Source organism: Bombina bombina, chromosome 5, assembly GCF_027579735.1.
Source record: "Bombina bombina isolate aBomBom1 chromosome 5, aBomBom1.pri, whole genome shotgun sequence".
Classification (NCBI taxonomy): domain Eukaryota; kingdom Metazoa; phylum Chordata; class Amphibia; order Anura; family Bombinatoridae; genus Bombina; species Bombina bombina.
Genome location: NC_069503.1, coordinates 384,211,396 through 384,221,164, shown reverse-complemented (window position 1 = coordinate 384,221,164; position 9,769 = coordinate 384,211,396).

Here is a 9,769-nt window from a genome sequence, read left to right as displayed (position 1 = left end):
ATAACCTTACAGAAAGTAAAAAAAATGAATTACAAAAATAAAAAAATGTAATCCTATTTTAATACCCCTTAAAAAAAAACAACCTCAAAAGAAAAAAAAAAAACTATTCTAAAAATAAACTACCAATTGCCCTTATAAGGGCCATTTGTAGGGTATAGCCCTAAAGCGATCAGCTCTTTTGCTTAAAAAACCCCTCACTAACCCCCTTTATTTTTTTTTTGTAATGTTAGGTTTATTCATGTGTAATGTTAGGTTTTCTTATTTTGTGTAATATTAGGTTTTTATTTTTAAAGATAAGATTAGATTTTTATTTTTAATTTTACAGGTACTTTTTGTTTGTTCTTTTTTAAGGTAGTTAAGATTTTTTTTTAGTTAATTTAGGGGTATTTTAATCTGCGTTAAGTTAGGGGGTTTAGATATTAGTTTACAATTTTGTGTTGTGTAGGGATGGCATTTTAGGGGTTAATAGTTTATTTAGGTAATTTGCGATGTGGGGGGATGGCGTTTAGAGGTTAATAGGATATTTAGGTACTTTGCGATGTGGGGATGGCAGTTTAGGGGTTAATAGTTTATGTACTTTGTGATGTGGGGGTTGGCAGTTTAGGGGTTAATAGGTCTATTTAGTTACTGTGATGTGGGGGGATGGTTTAGGTAATTTTTAAGATGTTGGGAAATGGCGGTTTAGGGGTTAATAGTTTATTTATGAGTGTAAGTTTACTTTGTAATGTATTTTTGTTGTGTTTTGTGCAAATGTTTTTGTGTATTTTCAGAAACCAGTTTACCACAGCTCTTAGATTGCAGAAAGGTTTGAAGCGTAAAAGGCGATTGCGCTAGTTGAATGAAAATGGCCTGCAAAATTGTGATAGCGCTAGTTAGATTACAAGTGACACGTGAAAACTCCGCTAGAACTTTTTGCGCTAGTTAGGTTGCGTTCATATTACAAGTTAAAAAAAATTATTTTGCGCAAGCGGTAACCCGATTACCCGAATAGCACAAAAATCTTAACTTAAATTTTCGCATGCTCAAGCATGTTTTCCCCCTCTAGAAATCAATGGAGAAAAAAAAAAAAACAACTAACACCTAAGATCATGCAAATACGATCGCATTGTCATATTCTCCATAGGAGTCAATGGAGGAAAAAATATTCTTGAAATAAAACCCTAACACCCATAGTGCAAACAACATAGCATATTCGCATTAGCAAATGGGAAATATTTACAGTAAATACATAGTTATAATCTAAAGCAAATTCCCAAAGCGCCACCCAAAAGTAAAAAAATTACATATATGAATAAATAATAATAGTAAAAATGAAATAATAAATACAAAGTGAAATGACCTGTGAATGCATACAAGAAACACAATAAATCACAAATAAGTTATTTCAAAGGGGTATGTAGCAAATAAACTGATCACAAAAACCCCTAAAATGTAAAATGTCTTTCTTACCAAGTGCTTTTTCACAATCTAAGTAACAATGAATCACTGTAGTCCATATAGAAATTAACTGAACAGTCCAAATCCACACTTCTCTGCTGCTCCTTTAAAAAACCATTGGTGTGAATTCCGTGGTGATGCAAGATAAGACAAGTCCCTGTAGAAAACAAGAATACAGGAGCGCAACTCCGTGCACCAAACAGTACACGGATGATCTAAGTGTAGATTTAAGAGCAATTTATTGGTACACAAAAAATGACAAACATTCAAACATCAGATAAAACACTCACATCGATCACCTCAAACATATGAGGTATGTGTCTGCAATTGATACGATAAAGTTGGAACTTCTCTCCACTGATCTCCTCCTCTCTCTCCTTAGGAGTATTCGATAGCCAGCGGGTAAGTCCTTATATAAACTTTTGGGACCCTCTCTGTTTAGTTCTGACAAGCACCGCTCTGTAAAAAAGCCGGCTCCAGTGCGGCTGCTGTCTTCCACGTCAGAGTACGTCCAAGCGTGTCGTCAAGTGGGCGTGGCCTTACGAGTTTCGCGAGGCTCCTCCTCGCTTCGTCAGAGGCAATGCCCACATTGCTTCTCAAAGCCCTTCTTATTCCATTCAGGTTTCTCTATCTTAACTGTTATAGGCTGTTCATACACCTTGTAATTCAAAAGTTCCCATACTTATCTATATATATATATTTTTTGAGTATTTTTAACTAAATATCACCGTTTTAATCTTTTTTATATGACATTAGGCTTTCTCTTTTATAAATTGACTATATGGATTATCGGTTTTTAATATGAAGCATTATGTTTTAAATAATATTCATTTATGTGTTGCTATGAAATCCGTATTACATATGTAATCGCCTAGCTCAAAGGACTAAACTGACAGGCTATTAGATTGAGAATGAAACATTTGCAGACTTTTGAATTACAAGGTGTATGAACAGCCTATAACAGTTAAGATAGAGAAACCTGAATGGAATAAGAAGGGCTTTGAGAAGCAATGTGGGCATTGCCTCTGACGAAGCGAGGAGGAGCCTCGCGAAACGCGTAAGGCCACGCCCACTTGACGACACGCTTGGACGTACTCTGACGTGGAAGACAGCAGCCGCACTGGAGCCGGCTTTTTTACAGAGCGGTGCTTGTCAGAACTAAACAGAGAGGGTCCCAAAAGTTTATATAAGGACTTACCCCCTGGCTATCGAATACTCCTAAGGAGAGAGAGGAGGAGATCAGTGGAGAGAAGTTCCAATCGTATCAATTGCAGACACATACCTCATATGTTTGAGGTGATCGATGTGAGTGTTTTATCTGATGTTTGAATGTTTGTCATTTTTTGTGTACCAATAAATTGCTCTTAAATCTACACTTAGATCATCCGTGTACTGTTTGGTGCACAGAGTTGCGCTCCTGTTTTCTTGTTTTCTACACGGACATAGTTATAATATTTATTAAATATGAATATTGTGTATATATATATATATATATATATATATATATATGTATACAGGTGGCCCTCAGTTTACAACGGTTCAATTTGCACCGTTTCAGAATAACAACCTTTTTTTCCAGTCATGTGACTGCTTCTTAAAAGCATTGAGAAGCAGTGTGTTGATTAAAATAGCCAGTAGGTGGAGCTGTCCGCTTGTGTTGCAGCAAAGCCAAGCAAGCTAAAATTAATCAGTTAAACCAGACCTGAGCTATCGAGCAGATTTCAAAGGAACAAGATCTTCCTGTCTATAAATCAGTCCAGATTGGAATGCATAGAAAGAACTGTTTGCAGAAAAATGCAAGTGAAGTCTGTGTTGTGTGATTGTTTTATTGGGTTTATAATGCTGTTTAGCATTTAAAGTCTTTATTTCAAAGCTTTAAAAATAATGTATTAGGTGTTACTTTTTGAGAGGGGCCTGGAACCTCCCTCACTTCCCATTGACTTACATTATAAACTGGGTTTCAATTTACAACGGTTTCGATTTACAACCATTCCTTCTGGAACCTAACCCCGGCGTAAACTGAGGGCTACCTGTATATATATATATATATACAGTATATATATATGTTTTTACATCTTTTTATCTACTTAATGTCAAAGGGCTCTAATGCACTAACTTTTTTGTGCAATATTTTTATTTATATATTTTATTAGACAGTGTTAGTATTAGTGTAAGTGTACTTTGTAATGTATTTTTGAATTGTTTTGTGCAAATTTTTTGTTTCGGAAAACAGTTAACCACAGTTCTGAGATTGAGGTAAGGATTGAAGCGTAAATGGTGATTGTGCTAGTGCATTTGCAATTTCGATCAACTTGCAATATCAGTGCTATTAAAAAGGCTTGCAAAAAATGATATCGCTTGAGCAAAACAGTATACGCCTCACTTGTAATCTACCCAATATATATTTGAATACGTAAGCAGGACTAAAAAACTCAAACATAGATTTCTAGGGGCAAATTTATCGCTCCGTATGGAGCTTGAGGCCCCTTGTTTCCAGCTCTCTCTCTCCTCTCTCTTTTGCTGTCTCTCTCCCTCTCTTTTGCTTTCCCTCTCCCCCCCTCTCTTTTGTTCTCTCTCTCTCCCCCCTCTATTTTGCTCTCTCCCCCCTCTCTTTTGCTCTCTTTCCCCCTTCTCTTTTGCGCTCTCTCTCCCCCTTCTCTTTTGCGCTCTCTCTCTCCCCCTCTCTTTTACACTCTCTCCCCCTCTCTTTTGCGCTCTACCCCCTCTTTTTGTCTCTATTTCTCTCTCTCCTCTCTTTTGCTTTCTCTCTCTCCTCTCTTTTGCTCTCTCTCTCCCCCCTCTCATTTGCTGTCTCCCTTCCTATCTTTTGCTCTCTCCCCGTCTCTTTTGCTCTCTCTCCCATCTCTTTTGCACTCTCTCTCCCCTCTCTTTTGCACTCTCTCTCTCCCCTCCCTTTTGCGCTCTCCCCCCCCTATTTTGCTCTCTCCCCCTATCTTTTGCTCTCTCTCTCCCCCTTTCTCCAACCTCTCTTGGGCTGTCTCACTCCCTCTCCTTTGTTCTCTCTCTCTCCCTCTCTTTTTCTCTTTCTTCCCCCTTCATTTTGCTCTCTCTCCCCCACACTTTTGCTGTGTCTCTCCCTCTATTTTGCTGTCTCTCTTCCTCTCTTTTGCTCTCTCTATCCCCCTCTTTTGCCCTCTCTCCCCTTTCTTTGCTCTCTTCCCCCTCTCTTTTTCTGTCTCTCTTCCTCTCTTTTGCTCTCTCTATCCCCCTCTTTTGCTCTCTGTACCCCCTTTTTTGCTCTCTCTCTCTTCCCTTTTTTTGCTCTCTCACCCCCTCTCTTTTGCTGTCTCTCTCCCTCTCTTTTGCTGTCTCTCTCCCTCTGTTTTGCTCTCTCTATCCCCCCTCTTTTGCTCTCTCTATCCCCCTCTTTTGCTCTCTCTCCCCTTTCTTTGCTCTCTCCCCCCTCTCTTTTTCTTTCTCTCTCCCTCTCTTTTGCTCTCTCTATCCCCCCTCTTTTGCGCTCTCTACCCCCCTTTTTTGCTCTCTCTCTACCCTTTTTTTTGCTCTCTCACCCCCCTCTCTTTTGCTGTCCCTCTCCCTCTCTTTTGCTGTCTCTGTCCCTCTCGTTTGCTTTCTCTTTCCCCCCTCTTTTGCTCTCTCTATCCCCCTCTTTTGCTCTCTCTCTCTCCCATTCTTTTTACGCTCTCTCTCCCCCCTCTCTTTTGCTGTCTCTCTCACTCTCTTTTTTTTGTTTTGTTTCAAAAGAGCTTTATTTGTACCAAATTTAAACACACATCTCACATAAGCAGAGCATTAATAGACAATTGCATTGAGTAAAACAAAGGAATGCTTCACCAGAAAACAAGGAATTGTGGGCTGAGTCCAAGGTTTAGCAATGTCTCTTCCCATAGTCCATGAGATAGTAGCAATGCGCTCCGGCAAATAGTAGCATGAACTTCAATCCAGAAGTTGCCCTGTATCTTTTATACAGTTTGGTATAAACATATAAACAATCAAACAAGTAACAAATTCAAAAACGTTTATGCAACTGTAAAGTGTAAAAAATTGTTGTGAATCAGGTAGACTAAATTACAATGTGCAGGTTATAAAGAAAGGATATAGAAATTTTGTAAATATAAATTTACAAAGAGGTCTAAGATGCTATGTGTAACTCTTTACAGTTATTGCTGGGGGGCCTTACTGATTGGCCAGTCCCATCATGTTTAGGACTGTAAGGAATGTACATATTCATCCCAGATAAAACGGATTGACAGACAATCCTCTGTTTTATGCAATTTTGAGTAGTGGTACTGTTCTAGTTCTATGGCGGTGGTCACCCTGTTCCTCCAGAATTGTGTAGATGGCAGGGTTTAAGTCTAAGCGCACAGTTTAGCTGAGGGAAGTAGTTGAAAAGAAAAGTACCCGGGGTGTGTGGAAGGGAGATGCCTATTACTGACTCTATTTCGCATCCAATATGTGACCAGTAAGTTTGTGCAATAGGACATGACCATCATATATGAGTAAAAGTGCCCATCTGTGTGCAACCTCTCCAACAGTCGGTGCAAGATCCCGGGAGTATTTTCCCTAATTTTTCAGGGGGGTAGTGCCACCTACAAAGGAGTTTCATGTTCATTTCCGCTATATTTATTGAAGAGGTAGAGGAGCTCATCTGTTTGTATATTATTTTCCACATTTTAATTGGTTGGTGGTTGTTAAGTTCCGTCTCCCAGCTGGCAGTATAAGATGGAAGGTGTACTGAGCAGTGTGAGAGCAGTAGTTTATAGAATATGGAAAGAATACCTGTGATCGGGAATGGTAGATAACATATTGATTCAAATGGGGTTAAGGGTCGGGTCAAGTTGTATCTATCTGCGTGTGTCGAGAGGTAGTGTGAAAGCTGATGGTACATGAGCCATATGTTAAGGGAAGGTCCTATAATCTCAAGTAGCTCCTCTTTAGGTTTAAGTCTGCCATTTTGTAGGAGTAGATAATGGGGTATCATCTGTGAAAGTGAATGATTAGCTTAGTTACGGGATGTGAACTGGAGGGGGGCTGTAGGATTATCTAGTTGGGGTGTTAAAGGGGAGTAAGGATATTGTCTTAAATCCCCTCAGAACATCTCTCTGGCTAGGAGAGGGAGTCCCGGGAAGCTCTGGTTGCATTTTATTTTAAGCCAGCATTGACCTCCTAGTTGACTGCCCTGGGAAAGTACATGCTCCAAGTCTACAGTCTACAATTCTGGTCATGAAAGTCGCATAGCGCTATAATAGCAGATTCAGGACCCCAAGTCCTCCCTCTAGTTTAGTTCAGTATAAAGTTTGTGTAGCGACCCGTGGGCGTTTATGGTTCCATATATATGAGTTGATAAGTTTCTGTAGGTGGTAAATGGTGGAATCAGGGATAGGAATGGGCAGTGCCTGAGGGACGTAGAGAATTTTGGGGAGTATTACCATTTTTATTGCATTTACCCTACCTAGACATGAGTAGTCTATTGGACCAAAAGTGTAAGGTAGAAGCTATATGGTTTTTTAGAGGTTCAAATTTTAGGGGAACTAGTTTATTAAAATGTGGGAGTAATCAGAATCCCTAAGGCCTAGATTTGGAGTTCGGCGGTAGCCGTCAAAACCAGCGTTAGAGGCTCCTAACGCTGGTTTTAGGCTACCGCCGGTATTTGGAGTCAGTGATTAAAGGGTCTAACGCTCACTTTTCAGCCGCGACTTTTCCATACCGCAGATCCCCCTACGCCATTTGCGTATCCTATCTTTTCAATGGGATCTTTCTAACGCTGGTATTTAGAGTCGTTTCTGAAGTGAGCGTTAGAAATCTAACGACAAAACTCCAGCCGCCTGAAAATTGCAGGATTTAAGAGCTTTCTGGCTAACGCCGGTTTATAAAGCTCTTAACTACTGTACCCTAAAGTACACTAACACCCATAAACTACCTATGTACCCCTAAACCGAGCTCCCCCCACATCGCCGCCACTCGATTAAAATTTTTAACCTAATCTGCCGACCGCCACCTACGTTATACTTATGTACCCCTAATCTGCTGCCCCTAATCCCGCCGACCCCTATATTACATTTATTAACCCCTAACCTGCCCCCCACAACGTCGCCGCCAGCTACTTAAAATAATTAACCCCTAATCTTCCGACCGCAAAGCGCCGCCACCTACGTTATCCCTATGTACCCCTAATCTGCTACCCCTAACACCGCCGACCCCTATATTATATTTATTAACCCCTAATCTGCCCCCCTCAACGTCGCCGACACCTGCCTACACTTATTAACTCCTAATCTGCCGAGCGGACCTGAGCGCTACTATAATAAAGTTATTAACCCCTAACCCGCCTCACTAACCCTATCATAAATAGTATTAACCCCTAATCTGCCCTCCCTAACATCGCCGACACCTACCTTCAATTATTAACCCCTAATCTGACGACCGGAGCTCACCGCTATTCTAATAAATTGATTAACCCCTAAAGCTAAGTCTAACCCTAACACCCCCCTAACTTAAATATAATTTACATCTAACGAAATTAATTAACTCTTATTAAATAAATGATTCCTATTTAAAGCTAAATACTTACCTGTAAAATAAATCCTAATATAGCTACAATATAAATTATAATTATATTATAGCTATTTTAGGATTAATATTTATTTTACAGGCAACTTTTTAATTATTTTAACCAGGTACAATAGCTATTTAATAGTTACCTAGTTAAAATAATAACAAATTTACCTGTAAAATAAATCCTAACCTAAGATATAATTAAACCTAACACTACCCTATCAATAAATTAATTAAATAAACTACCTACAATTACCTACAATTAACCTAACACTACACTATCAATAAATTAATTAAACACAATTGCTACAAATAAATACAATTAAATAAACTAGCTAAAGTACAAAAAATAAAAAAGAACTAAGTTACAAAAAATAATAAAATATTTACAAACATAAGAAAAATATTACAACAATTTTAAACTAATTACACCTACTCTAAGCCCCCTAATAAAATAACAAAGCCCCCCAAAATAAAAAATTCCCTACCCTATTCTAAATTAAAAAAGTTACAAGCTCTTTTACCTTACCAGCCCTGAACAGGGCCCTTTGCGGGGCATGCCCCAAGAAAATCAGCTCTTTTGCCTGTAAAAAAAAACATACCATACCCCCCCCCCCAACATTACAACCCACCACCCACATACCCCTAATCTAACCCAAACCCCCCTTAAATAAACCTAACACTAAGCCCCTGAAGATCTTCCTACCTTGTCTTCACCATACCAGGTTCACCGATCCGTCCTGGCTCCAACATCTTCATCCAACCCAAGCGGGGGTTGGCGATCCATCATCCGGCAAACATCTTCTCCAAGCGGCATCTTCAATCTTCTTCCATCCGGTGTGGAGCGGGTCCATCTTGAAGCAGGCGACGTGGATCCATCCTCTTCTTCCGTTGTCTCCCGACGAATGACGGTTCCTTTAAGGGACGTCATCCAAGATGGCGTCCCTCGAATTCCGATTGGCTGATAGAATCCTATCAGCCAATCGGAATTAAGGTAGGAATTTTCTGATTGGCTGATGGAATCAGCCAATCAGAATCAAGTTCAATCCGATTGGCTGATCCAATCAGCCAATCAGATTGAGCTCGCATTCTATTGGCTGTTCCGATCAGCCAATAGAATGCGAGCTCAATCTGATTGGCTGATTGGATCAGCCAATCGGATTGAACTTGATTCTGATTGGCTGATTCCATCAGCCAATCAGAAAATTCCTACCTTAATTCCGATTGGCTGATAGAATCCTATCAGCCAATCGGAATTCGAGGGACGCCATCTTGGATGACGTCCCTTAAAGGAACCGTCATTCGCCTGCTTCAAGATGGACCCGCTCCGCACCGGATGGAAGAAGATTGAAGATGCCGCTTGGAGAAGATGTTTGCCGGTCCGGATGTCCTCTTCTTGCCGGATAGGAGGAAGACTTTGGAGCCTCTTCTGGACCTCTTCAGCACCGGATGATGGATCGCCAACCCCCGCTTGGGTTGGATGAAGATGTTGGAGCCAGGACGGATCGGTGAACCTGGTATGGTGAAGACAAGGTAGGAAGATCTTCAGGGGCTTAGTGTTAGGTTTATTTAAGGGGGGTTTGGGTTAGATTAGGGGTATGTGGGTGGTGGGTTGTAATGTTGGGGGGGGGTATTGTATGTTTTTTTTTACAGGCAAAAGAGCTGAAATCCTTGGGGCATGCCCCGCAAAGGGCCCTGTTCAGGGCTGGTAAGGTAAAAGAGCTTGTAACTTTTTTAATTTAGAATAGTGTAGGGAATTTTTTATTTTGGGGGGCTTTGTTATTTTATTAGGGGG